The 13631-nt window shown below is 44.1% G+C and overlaps 1 long non-coding RNA gene and 1 pseudogene across 1 annotated transcript; one reads left to right on the top strand and one right to left on the bottom strand.

The window, feature by feature from the left end:
- The first annotated feature begins 4219 nt into the window (after positions 1–4219).
- LOC119342001 lies at positions 4220–10175 on the top strand. The gene is made up of 3 exons (XR_005165355.1): positions 4220–4371; positions 9628–9745; positions 9833–10175. It is a non-coding gene; the product is annotated as an uncharacterized LOC119342001 (long non-coding RNA).
- Positions 4561–9604, bottom strand: LOC119342000 (annotated as a pseudogene).
- Positions 10176–13631: the final 3456 nt, after the last annotated feature.

The raw sequence follows: 13631 nt of genomic DNA, 5'->3' as shown, positions 1-13631 counted from the left end.
GATTTTAGATCTGAACCTGTTATGTTTTCATGAATATATGTGTGTTCTTGATCCTATATTGCAAGTCTATAGTCACCTATTATGTGTTATGATCCGACAACCCCGAAGTGACAATAATCGGGATACTTCTCGGTGATGACCGTAGTTTGAGGAGTTCATGTATTCACTATGTGCTAATGCTTTGTTCTGGTTCTCTATTAAAAGGAGGCCTTAATATCCCTTAGTTTTCGTTAGGACCCCGCTGCCACGGGAGGGTGGGACAAAAGATGCCATGCAAGTTCTTTTCCATAAGCATGTATGACTATATACGGAATACATGCCTACATTACATTGATGAACTGGAGCTAGTTCTGTGTCACCCTATGTTATAGCTATTACACGAGGAATCGCATGCGACATAATTATCCATCACTGATCCATTGCCTACGAGCTTTTCACATCTTGTGTTTCGCTTATTTACTTTTCTGTTGCTATTGTTACAATCACTACAAAACCCAAAAATAGTACTTTTGCTACCGTTACCTTTACTATCATACTACTTTGCTGCAGATACTAAGTTATCCAGGTGTGGTTGAATTGACAACTCAACTGCTAATACTCAATAATATTCTTTGGCTCCCCTTGTGTCGAATCAATAAATTTGGGTTGAATACTTTATCCTCGAAAGCTGTTGTGATCCCCTACACTTGTGGGTTACCAATGACGTCCCTCGAACTCTTGATCCATCAGAGGGTCGAGGGAGTGTTTTGTCAGCACAACAGTGTGATGACGGTGTTGGTGATGTGATCCACGCAGGGCTTCTCCTAAGCACTATGATGATACTATCGGAGGAGTAAACGGTGGAGGGGGCACCGCACACGGCTAAGACAATGTTGTGCCTTTGGGGTGCCCCTGCCCCCGTATATAAAGTAGGGAGGAGCAGGCCGACCACCAGGAGCACGCCAAGGGAGGGGGAGTCCTACTAGGATTCCACTCCTAGTAGGTTTCGCCCCCCCTCTTTCTTTCCTTCTTACGGAGGTGGAAAGGGGGAAGGAGAGGGAGTAGGAGAAGGAAATGGGGGTGGCGCCCCCTTTCCCTAGTCCAATTCGGCCTCCTCTCTCGTGGGGGTGCACTATCCCCTTGCGGGCTGGTTAGCCTCCCTCCCATGTCCCATATGGCCCATATCTTCCACTGGGGGGTTCTAGTAACCCTTCCGATACTCCGCTTAGTACCCGATACAGAACCCTTCCGGTGTCCAAATACCACCTTACAATATATCAATCTTTACCTCTCGACCATTTTGAGACTCCTCGTCATGTCTGTGATCTCATCTGGGACTCCTAACAAACTTCAGTCATCAAAAAACATAACTCATAATACAAATCGTCATTGAACGTTAAGCGTGCGGACCCTACGGGTTTGAGAACTACGTAGACATGATAGAGACACATCTCCGATCAATAACCAATAGCGTAACCTGGATGATCATATTGGCTCCTACATATTCTACGAAGATCTTTATCAGTCAAACTGCATAACAACATATGTTGTTCCCTTTGTCATCAGTATGTTACTTGCCCGAGATTCGATCGTCGGTATCATCATACCTAGTTCAATGTCGTTATCGAAAAGTCTCTTTACTCGTTCCATAATACTTCATCCCGCAACTAACTCATTAGTCACATTGCTTGCAAGGCTTATAGTGATGAGCATTACCGAGAGGGCCTTGAGATACCTCTCCGAAACACGGAGTGACAAATCCTAATCTCGATCTATGCCAACCCAACAAACACCTCCGGAGACACATATAGAGCATTTTTATAATCACCCAGTTACGTTGTGACGTTTGATAGCTCATAAGGAGTTCCTCCGGTATTCGGGAGTTGCATAATCTCATAGTCTGAGGAACATGTATAAGTCATGAAGAAAGCAGTAGCAGTGAAACTGTAACGATCATAATGCTAAGCTAACGGATGGGTCTTGTCCATCACATCATTCTCCTAATGATGTGATCCCGTTCATCAAATGACAACACATGTCCATGGTTAGGAAACATAACCATCTTTGATTAATGAGCTAGTCTAGTAGAGGCATACTAGGGACACTCTGTTTTGTCTATGTATTCACACATGTACTAAGTTTCCGGTTAATACAATTCTAGCATGAGTAATAAACATTTATCATGATATAAGGAAATATAAACAACAACTTTATTATTGCCTCTAGGGCATATTTCCTTCAATAAGATACCAAAATATTCGAAAAACATCACCCGTATGTCAATGTGAGTTGCATTCATGACAAATGTGTTGGTAAGTGCCCATCCGAGTCTTAGCTCTTATCATACCACCATGAACAGTAAAATGTAAAAAAAGTTGGTGGCAAAGAATGACAAATGTTTTAATTGCTTGCCTAGTTTCATCAGGGAGTGACATTGGTGGCAATTTTTTTAGTATGAATTAGTTATGAAGTTTTCAAAGTGAAGATCAAACGGTCAAAGGGCAAAAGCACAAGATGCCAAAGTGGGTTGGGCAAGACCACGTGTTTTCAGAAACTAGGGGCAATCCTGACGAGGGGGACACAACTAAGGTATAAAACCAATTATCCCATGCAGGAAATACAAAGAGTTATACGGTTTCCGAGGAGATTTTGATCCACCCGAGTCTTGAGGGCTAATGCACATCACATTCTTTCCAAAGTATGCTACTAAGTGAGGATTCGATCGGGCCTATTTGGCAAATCGACCTGAGTCTCAGGGGCTACTGGGATAAAAAGTTTTATCCTATCCTTCAAGTGCATACCGAATTTTGAGTCGGCACTCATCTTGAGGGCTGCTGGCTATACATCCCGACAGAGAATAAATTGTATGAGTCAGAAAAATCCAAGAAAAATTGGCTCACGAAAGTCGTCTTGGCGGGAAGTTTTTTCCCGCATAGGCCGACCATATACATCGACAACTAAAGACCGAGGTGGTGCACACAACTTCGATAGCAATCCTACATGGAGGCCAGTTCGGGCGGCTACCTGCCTAGGAAACCTTTCCGTCATGTATCTCAGCTATACCCCTTCAATGTTTTCAAGACTGAGGTGGTCTACGTCACCTCAGATGCAGTCCAGCACCGGAGCTCAGCTGCAGGAAGACACTGATTGGGGAAAGTTCTCGTTGAACTAGTTTCTAGATCGACGACTAAAGATGACGAGCAGCTCAAATAAGCAGAGGTGTGGCCAGACTTGAAGACTGGTTCAAGGGTTACGGATGGTGTCCTACCTAGGGGACCTCTCACCACATCGACTACCTCCCAGCTGGATCGGGCTAATGACCTCCTCGTCGGTTCTGTCCCGGGCCACTTCGGGCTGCCCATGATGCATACAAGGAAGATTTCAGAAGCCTTGCCGTTCAATACAAAGACTCCTCTCTACCGACGTAGCCGGCTAGGACTCCTGTTATTGTAGGCATCCGATATCTTATATAAACCAGTCTAGGCTAGTCGATAGGACATCTCGAAACACCTTAGAGACGAGACACAACGATCTCGTGGTAGATCAACCTATACTTTGTACCATCCAAATGAATGCAACACAACCAGGGCGTAGGGGTTTATCTCTTTAGAGAGTCTAAAGCTGGGTGGCGCCGCTCTGGAACAAGGGAGTGTGGGAATTGTGGTGTGTGATCCTATATGCATGGTCGTCATATGTCCTTGATATATTTACTACAATGTGCAGTAGCCTTGAGGACGAACAATATCTTTGTGCTTCAATGATGAACAAGGCTGCTTATGTGACTAAAGCAAGGCTGCTTGCGACTTATTCAAAATTTCTTCCCCTCGCTAAGATAAAAATAGAGTTACCCATGGAATTCCTAAATTTTGTATGAAATTAGGTTATCAAACATCGGTTACCGCCCTGTCCCGAATGGGTCATCAATTACCAAGAAGCCAACTTGTTAAGCTATCAATAGAAAATTGCAATCAAGGAATGAGTCATCAAACATTGTGAAAGCATCATAACTGTTTCTTAAAAAAAGGAGATACAACAATGTTATTTTTTTTCTGACATTTTTAGGCATTTTTTTACATTTTTTTTGAGGATTAGGCATTTTTTTACATGGTATACACCGCCAATACCAGTGTGTTGGGCCAAAAGATAACCCAAATAGCGTTTACTTTTAGCCCATGACAAGCACGAGCCTGCTATACATCCGCTCTCTTCCCCTCAAAAAAATACATCTGCTCTCTGCTTCGTCGGGTCCTCGACTTCCGCCGCCACTCGGCCGCCGGTTGGCGCCTCTACCCGCCGCCCCCCTTCGCCGCGACGAACTCCGCCGTCAGATTCCTCCGCTGCGGCAGCAGCCTCGCTTAGCTGCTTGGCTTGTCCTCGACCACCAAGACGGAGGTAACGCCTCCTTCCTTCCATTCTTACCAATCCATCTCAGCGATTAGTGCCAGTTTACACGTGTGATTTGCGCACGTTGCAAGCTCCAAGGGAAGAAGAACCCAGTCGTGGATGAGATCCTGGTGATAATCGAGGATCTAAGCGAATAAGCTAAGCACTGCGTGAAGGGAATGATGTGAAAGCGTGCAATCTTGTACTCCTAGCTAAGATGAGTTCATTGTTCTGGTCATATACTCAGTAAAAAATTGCAGTCGTGGAGAATACATAAGGCAGTTTATTAAAGTAAAAAAGTGGGGCTGGAAGTGTATGCTGTTAGGCAGGGAGACGTACATGTTATATAGGTCCATGGTGTTTGACCATAGTTGCCATGTTTCCGGTACGGTGGGAACGAGAAACGGGAATGAGGGACGAGACTCGGTGGCTGAAAAAAATAGGGTACAACGAGGGTATACATCTCTCGAACGAATTTTTTATAGCAGGGACGCGATCCAATCCATTTGGGTACGATGAACCCGGTACGGTACCATGGATCGAGGAAAGCAGTTCCTGAAGAACGACGACTTCCTGATGGTCAGCATTCCTTGCTGTTAATGGATCCCTTGCAATTAATGGACTGGAGGAAAAATGAGGAGTCCTTGAGAAAAGAAACGACGGCGTGAGTAAATTATGCCTCGCGTTTTGGCTGTTGGATCCTGGAACCTGAATCGAGGAGCAGGCTGCGGGGACGCCGAATCTTCATCGAATCGTACCGAATCCGACCTCGTTCCCGAATCCGATTCCGGGTCGATGAATCGGGATCGAGGGACGGCCTACCGTTCCCCGTTTCCGGCTACTATGTGTTTGACAGATTACAGAGGGATCAGCCGGTATGATCCTCACGTTAATCTTAATAACCGGCTGATTATTACAACAAACAGACGCATGCGCTACACCATGGACTTATTCTAGGGCATATGGTTTATACAACACTATATATACGTACAATTCAACAATACAGATATACCATTACGGCAATACAACAAATATTCCACCAAACACATAGTTTTTTATACCATCACGGCAATACTTTTTGCTGGAGCCTATTGAAATGGAAGCTTGCCGTCCTTATTGACCAGTCCTGGTTGCTTGAATGGCTTCGTATGCTTTAGTTTGCTGGCTCGCCTTCCGCACACAACTCCTTGTCAAATCTGTCTCTTATTGCCAGCAACTCTTTCAGAGCACCCCCAATTTGGATGCGATCCGTTGGTGTCTCTTGTGAGCACGAAATCCCAGTGCACAGGACTGAAGTGATGCAAGCAATTCTCAGATCCACGATGCTGTCAGAGTTTGAGGTGCTTTCTTCCCCATCTTCTGTCTCTGCTAGTAAGTGTCGGTCTATGACCTCTGTTGCCCTGTCTGGCAATGCCATTTGCACATACTTGTGAATGCCCAAGGATTCTCCAAATTTGCTGTCTGTTGGCCTTCTTCCAGTGAACATCTCCAGCAACAGTATGCCGTAGCTGTAGACATCACCATGAATTGAAACTTCGTTGCCCAGTCCATACTCTGGAATTGACAGAAAAATGTGAGCAAACTGAAATGGAGAGGTTAAAATACATATCTAGTTCTTTTCCAATTTATAAGGTAAGTAGTTGCATCAAAATGTGAAGTAATAAGAAAGCCTAGGGGGGTTGTAGAACAGAATAAGATGCTACAATAACTAAAAGCTCACCTGGAGCGGCATAGCCTATTGTGCCTCTCATTGATGCCCAACTAGTTGTTTCCTCTGAGCCTTGATGTAGAAACCTTGCAAGCCCAAAATCACCAACATGAGCAACCATTTCACCATCAAGGAGAACATTGGCTTAAGATCACAGTGAATAACTGGCATTGGCTTATGTTGGTGAAGGTATTCGAGTGATAATGCTACATCAACTGCAATCTGCAGTCTCACACGGAAATGTAGTCTCCTATTTTCACCATCTTCCATGGGATTGTGGTGTAGCCATTTGTCTAAATTTCCATTTGGTAGGTATTCGTACACAAGGGCCTTGAAGTCATGATTTTGAAAATCAATGCTTGAGCACACCGTTACTATCTTCATAAGATTCCTATGTCGAACGCATTTCAGGGTCTCACATTCTGCAACAAAGCTTTGAGATGCACCTCGCTGCATGAGGTTGAGCACCTTCACAGCAATCACTACCTGCTGGTCATTCATCATCATTGTTCCCTTGTACACTGAGCCGAAGCTTCCGGCACCAAGGAGGTTCTCTGAAGCTAAACCATTAGTTGCACTGACCAGTTCAGCATAAGAAACCCTCAAATATTGCTCGTTGATGGATGATGTTTGCTTGTTTGCTTTCAGTTTCCTCCTCTTACTGTAGAATGTCGACAGTGCAAATACCAATGCAATAAATACAACTGCACCACATATGGAGAATATTATGGCCAGTTTCTGAGTTGGTTTCTTGGTGGTGAGATTGGAGCAATGTGGCAACTTCAGTTGAGGGATTCCATCACACAGGCCATCATTTCCCATAACTGAGGCAGAGGCAGAAGCTGCATTGCTGAAGATCCCATCTGTTGGAACCTCACCCTCCAAGTTGTTGAATGAGAGATTCAAACCAGCAAGTCCTTCCATGCTCCCGAGGAACTCAGGGATGCTCCCTGAGAGATTATTATGGGAAAGATCAAGCATCAATAGGGCTTTCATCTTCTCGATTGATGATGGAATTGACCCTTGAAGGTTGTTCCGAGATACATTCAGATACTGCAGTGTTTGGCACTCTCCAAGGGAGATTGGAATCTCTCCAGATATTAGATTACCGGAGAAATCAAGTTCCCCAATATTCTTTAAGTTACCTAATTCTATAGGCAAATCCCCGGTTAATAGATTATTTTGGATTTTCATATAGATGGACAATGTGTTTATAAGGAATAGGTTCCTAGGTATTGGACCAACAAGGCTGTTGTTTGAAAGGTCTAATTTTTGTAGTGGACACCACATAAGACTAGAAGGTATGCTTCCACTAAGCATGTTGCCACTAAGATCAAGTTCGCTTAGTTGTGTAAGATTGCCGAATGTTGGAGGGATAGACCCTGATAAGTCATTCATTCCTAGGATTAACAAATTTAGCCCCTTCATTTTGCCAAGAGAAGTTGGAATAGTACCCTCTAAATGATTACCATATAGCACAAGTGTGTGCAGATTGGTCAAGTTTGCTATTACTTGAGGAATCTTTCCCGTTATGCTGTTATCTTCCATGTTAAGGTACTCTAGATTTCTGGAGAGGGTGCCTACCGAACTCGGTATTTCACCTTCAAGCATGTTATCACCTAAATCCAACATTTGCAAATTACTACAATTGCTTAGGCTGATCAAGAAGCCCCAGTCGGCATCTTGTGTTGCTTGAATCTGGTTTAGGGCGATGGTTAATACGGACAGGCTCTTCATGTGACTTCCCAGGCAATTGGGAATTGTTCCTGTTAGGGAGTTATGAACGAGCTCAATCATTTGAACCATAGAGGCATTACACAAAGAGGGAGGAATAGGACCATGGAATTTATTTTCACTTGCAAAGAAGAGCTGTAGATTTGGAAGGTTGTTTCCCATGTCAAATGGAAAAGATCCATTGAGGTTATAATTGCTTTGTACATTGAGAACTTGGAGGTAGGAAAGATTGAATAGCAAAGGAGGCAATGGCCCCTCTAATTCATTATTGTCTAGGTCAATATCAGAGAGGAAGTGCAGGTTTCCAATGGAGTGAGGTATGAGACCTGAAAGGTTATTGAAGGACAGAGCAAGACTGTCAAGCAAGTTGAGGTTCCCTAGTGATGCTGGAATTTGTCCAGTTAGATGGTTGTGCTGAAGATCTATAGAAGTTAGTGATGTGAGGTTTCCTAACCCAGATGGGATGCATCCTGTCAGGTCATTATTTGCTAATCCAAGCACTGAGAGAGATGAAAGATTATGTAATGATGGAATACTCCCTGTTAGGTTATTTGTGTGCAGAATAAGAAAGGCCAGTTCTGAGAGATTTCCTACTGAACTTGGGATAGAACCAGAGAATTGATTTGAACTTAGAGAGAGTGCGTTTAATTTGACAAGGTTACCTATGCCAGGGGGTATTTCTCCTGTTAGCTCATTGTTTCCGATGTGCAGAAACTTCAGATTAACAAGGTTGCTGATCTCTAAAGGGATGGTTCCTGAAAGCTTGTTGTAGCCTAAACTGAGTACCTTGAGATTGTACAAGGAGCCAAGCTCATGTGGTATCTCCCCTTCGAGCTCGTTCTGGTAGAGCTGAATTGAACGTAGGTTGGGCAAGGCACCAAGCTCCCGTGGTACCTCCCCTTTCAGCCTGTTGTAAGCAAGGCTGATGCTCTCGAGATGCCAGCACCGTGAAAGCGACGGCGGAATAGCACCATCCAGAGTGTTTCTCGACAGGTTGAGATGCTTCAGGTACCGCAGGTGGCCAAGCTCTGATGGCACGGCACCATGCAGGCGGTTACTGCGGAGGCGGAGCCTCCTCAAGAATGTAAGGTTGGCCACCGAGGTGGAGATAGCACCCAGAAGGTTGAGGTCGCTGAGGTCCAGCGCGACGACCCGTCCACGGTGGCGTCCTCGTCTGCCACATGCCACGCCGTGCCATTGGCACATAGGCATGGACTGGTTGCTCCATGACTCCAGAGCTTGCAAGGGGTCATCCCTTATGAGCGACTTGAAGGAAAGGAGAGCAAAGTGGTCACTGGAATTATTTGTGGCGATTCCAGCATGTGAAATAGGTGCTGACCCCGTGCTAGCAGCAAGTGCAAGGAGCAGAAGAACAAGCATGGGGAAACCTGCAGCTACCATATTTTTACCAAGGCTGTTTTTGCTCCCTTCTTTCTGATTCCAGTAGACAAGTGTACTGTTCTTCTCTATGTTATATAGATTGATGGGTGCAAGGCAAGTTGCTCAATAATTCATGCAGGAAGTTTCTTGGAAACTGATTTGCATTGTCTCGTCAAAGAGGTCTTCTTCAGTTCTTGAACTTAATTAGTATCGGTTGTCTCTTGTGTCTTTTCTTTTGTGAACGCTACTTGTCCCCGTTCCCAAGTGTACTGTCAAACTGAGGATACATAAGCTAATCAAGAAAGTAGCTTTCACTGGTCAATTCTCTTGTCAATGCATTGTGACTTGCATGTCATCAACATCTGACTATTTTTGTTGTGCTATTTTCCCCCTCTGTCACTCTTATGCAAAGGAAAAAGATGCATTACCGTTTCTGTTTGCAGACTAAGAAGAAATAGAACTATGCATACAAGGGCACATAGAGTGGGAAAAGCGGGCAAAGCCGTAAGAGAAAAAACTGAAAGGCATGTTCAGGTTTATCTCAAACAACAAACTAAGCAGGTTCTCGATGGCTCGACTTAACTGACTAGTTGTTCACTAGGAAATCTTTATGCGAGGTGGTATTTCTTCCCCCTGTATTGTTTCCAGTGTGCAGGCTGTTGAAGACTCACAAGGTTGCCGATCTCCAGTGGGATGGTTCATGTAAGCTTGTTGTGGCCTAGATTGTTTACCTTGAGACCGTACATGGAGTTGGAGTTGATGCACACTTTGGAGTTAAGGGAGCTAGATGAAATATCATGCCAAGTTAAGGGAGTAAACTTGCAATGTGCCAAATTCTCAGCCAACATACTGCGGCCCGCCTATATATATATATGTGTGTGTGATTATCCTGGTGCTGTTTCATCCTTGTCACTGTCACGCTGTGTGAAAGGATACACAAATACATACATATACATACATTGTCTCTTGTAAGAAATCCAGTGCTTCTCCAGCTGTTTCTAGACTTAGTGCTCTACCGAAGGCTCGTATCTGATTGTCGTTACTAGGGGCACTGTTAGCTAAAGGGCAAGAGTTATCTGGTAAAACATGCTAGTATTTGCTTGTGAAGAATCTGAACTAGTGATGCGTTTATTTTCTCTGCCGTGTTCTCTCTCAGTCAGCATTGAGGAGCTGGAAGCTGCTGTGCCGAAAATTGTAAGGAGCCACCCATTGTTGAAAATGGCCGGTCTTATGAGGTGTTCTGATAATTGAGCAAGTCGCTGTGGGAAGGATCGTGGCACCATTTCCTTTTTATCCATGAGGCTGGCAATGACTATCTTGGTACGGTTATTGGCAAGCTCATTGGTACGATTGAATGCTTATCATGGTACGATTGGCATGATCTCATCACTAACACACCCTAAGATTCCTCCAGCGCGCCACCGGACTCTAGGCTCCCAGCGAAGCTACACTTTTTTTTCTAATAAAGGAAGTTTTAATTGACTTAGCATCGAGGGACACAATCATAATACACTTCCAACACTAACACACAAAAGATCACAACCGCAACGAAGGAGCAAAGTTATACGAGACCAAAGTTATGTCCGTGGACGGTGAAAAGGAAAAAAAATACAATGATGAACGATAGACAACAGAAACCATCAGCACCAACCATCTCTTGACAGCATAAGGATTATGAGAAAAGGTTCTTCAAAAATGACGCCTCCAGGCAGGGAACGATTTACAAGCGACACAATCGCCGGATCCAACCATTGAAGGTCAAATCATGGTTTTTCTTCCTGCTGAGATCAAGTCCCAGCAAACTCCGAGCAATGACTTGGTCAAGGTAACAACGCGCAGAACACTGCCATTATCAAGTATAATAAACTAGGGTCACGCCTAGGGATTTAACCTCGGAGCTCTAGACCGGTTACTCAAGAAGCACCACCCAGTCAAAGTCATGTGTTGTCTTCTCCACTTGCCACAATCCACGCAGTTGCATACGCGCAAGAGCAACTAACCACATTACGACGAAATCTTTGACAAAGAGGAAGGACATCGACATTACCAAAATCCCAAGTTTGGGATGCTCCGGAGGCCCCGCATCGTCCTCACAAGTGGCACCCGATGGTTGATATACATTAGACGACATCGCCATGCGTCGCCACTAGCCATCCATCCTTGCCTTTGGCAGTAAATCATCCCTGACAGGAAGGACACGACCGCCGCCATTCATCGCCCTTGGTGACACACCACAAACCATCTAACTGCAAATCTAGACCGATCTGATCACCGACCATCATCGCTTATGTCATCAGATCGAAAGGTTGAAGCCCCTCCGGTGACCACCTTGTTATAGATGCCACAACCATGGAGCCATTGCCAGACAGTCATCCTCATCCAACACCGCCCAACAACTTGTTGGCCAGATCCCGAGCCCGAGTAGAGGTTGTGCTGATCCGGCGGTGTGGACGATGACGCTAGGTTGGGACATGGCGGCTTTGGGTGATGATACGTCTCCAGCGTATCTATAATTATTTATTGTTTCATGCTATTATATTATCAATCTTGTATGTTTTATATGTCATTTTATATCATTTTATGGGAACTAACCTATTAACTCAAGTGTTGAGTGTTAGTTCTTGTTTTTTGCCTATTTTTTTGTTTCGCAGAAAACCAAACCAAGTCCAAACACGATGAAACTTTACAATGCTTTCTTTTACAACAGAAGAGACCCTGGAAGTTTCGGGGAAGTCCAAATTGAACGATATGACTAGATATGCATGCCTCTCGGAATAACTATGAAAATGCCATGATAGGCAGGTATGTTTTTTTTTGAGAAAGGATATAATAAGGTTTATGTGTGATAAAACATATCATATCACGGGGTTGGGATACACCGATGAAGTTTGCACGAAGTCTCAAGATGAGAACGTGCAATGCATGGTATCAAAGAGGCTAGCAAAAATAGGTAGAAGTGCTTATAGTTCACAAACTCATATCATAATATTTTTTGTGAAAATTTATTATCCCTTGAAGAAAAGTACTACTCACATGTCCTCAGGGAGGAGATTGGTAAGAGATAATCATCGCGCGCCTCCCTATCCAGACAACATAAATGGTACTCCCTCCGTCCGAAAATACTTATCATCAAAATGGATAAACGAAGATGTATCTAGACGTATTTTAGTTGTAGATACATCCTTTTTTATCCATTTAGATGACAAGTATTTTCGGACGGAGGGAGTATTAATTAAGGATAAATTATGCTCCAACATTCGCACTATGCCACAATTGACGGGAGCAACTAGTTGAGCAGCGCTCCTTCGGGAGCCTCCCCAACATCACATGGGGTAGGCTGAGTGGCGCGCTCTGAGTGCTCATTTTGGATTTTTTTTCCGCTTGCGTTTTCGGCTTTTTAGATGGGTTATTTTCTCGGTTTTTTTTACTTTTTGGTTTTTCACGGTCTTTCTTAGCTTTTCAACGAAAAAAATCCAAAAAAAATTTGCGCAAAAAAAACGGGTTTTCCCTTTCTTTTTTTCTTCCATGAGAGGCATGATTTTGCTTCCATGAGAGGCACAAATTTGCTCCAGCCAGAGGCACGGCCGTGCATCTCGGAAATGGAAAAACATGTTTTTTCATGAGAGGCATGTTTTTGCTTTCGCGAAAGGCACGGTTTTGCTTCCACGAAAGGCACGGTCGTGCCTCTCAGAAACGGGAAAAACGCGTTTTCTCTTTTCTTTTTGCTTTCTTGAGATGAGAGGCACGGTTTTGCTTCCACAAGAGGCACGGGAAACGAAAAACCATGTTTTTTTCGTGAGAAGCATAGTTTTGCTTCCGCGAGAGGCACGGTTTTGCTTCTGCGAGAAGTACTACTGCGCCTCTCGGAAACGAAAATAATGTTCTCTTTTTTTTCTTCCGCGAGCGGCACGATCGTGCCTCTCGGAAACCAAAAAAGAAACAAGTTTTCTCCTTTTCTTTTCTCTCATGAGAGACATGGTTTTGCTGCCGCGAAAGGCACAAACGTGCCTCTCGAAAAGGAAAAATAACGTGCTCCCAATTCGTTTTTCGTCCTTTTTTGTGAAAAAAAGTTTGTCAAAATATATCAACATGAGATCTAGTTCTGAAGATCTCGATGCGAGGAATCTAACGATGGAAACGGTTCCAGACTTAGAGGTACGGTTTAAAAGATAAAACGTTTTGAATAAACAGATGCATGAAAAAAGGGAAACTTCCTGGTTGCGACAAGTGACACATATGCAGCGTGTCACTTGTCACTACCTAGGGAGATGAGAGTGATCTTTGTAAGAGTACTCCGCAATTAGTGATTTTGCACAACTGACACTTTAAGGCCCTATTTGGTTCAGCTTTTATCGACGGATTCCGCCGCCGCGCAACAGAATCTGAACCAAAGGGTGAAGGGAGCAGAATCCGATTTCAGAAATCCACAGCCAAAATACATGCACGA

The sequence above is a fragment of the Triticum dicoccoides genome, chromosome 7B, assembly GCF_002162155.2.
Source record: "Triticum dicoccoides isolate Atlit2015 ecotype Zavitan chromosome 7B, WEW_v2.0, whole genome shotgun sequence".
In the NCBI taxonomy this organism is placed as follows: Eukaryota; Viridiplantae; Streptophyta; class Magnoliopsida; order Poales; family Poaceae; genus Triticum; species Triticum dicoccoides.
Note: the sequence above shows the minus strand (reverse complement) of the source record. Positions and strands in the feature narration are given on the sequence as shown.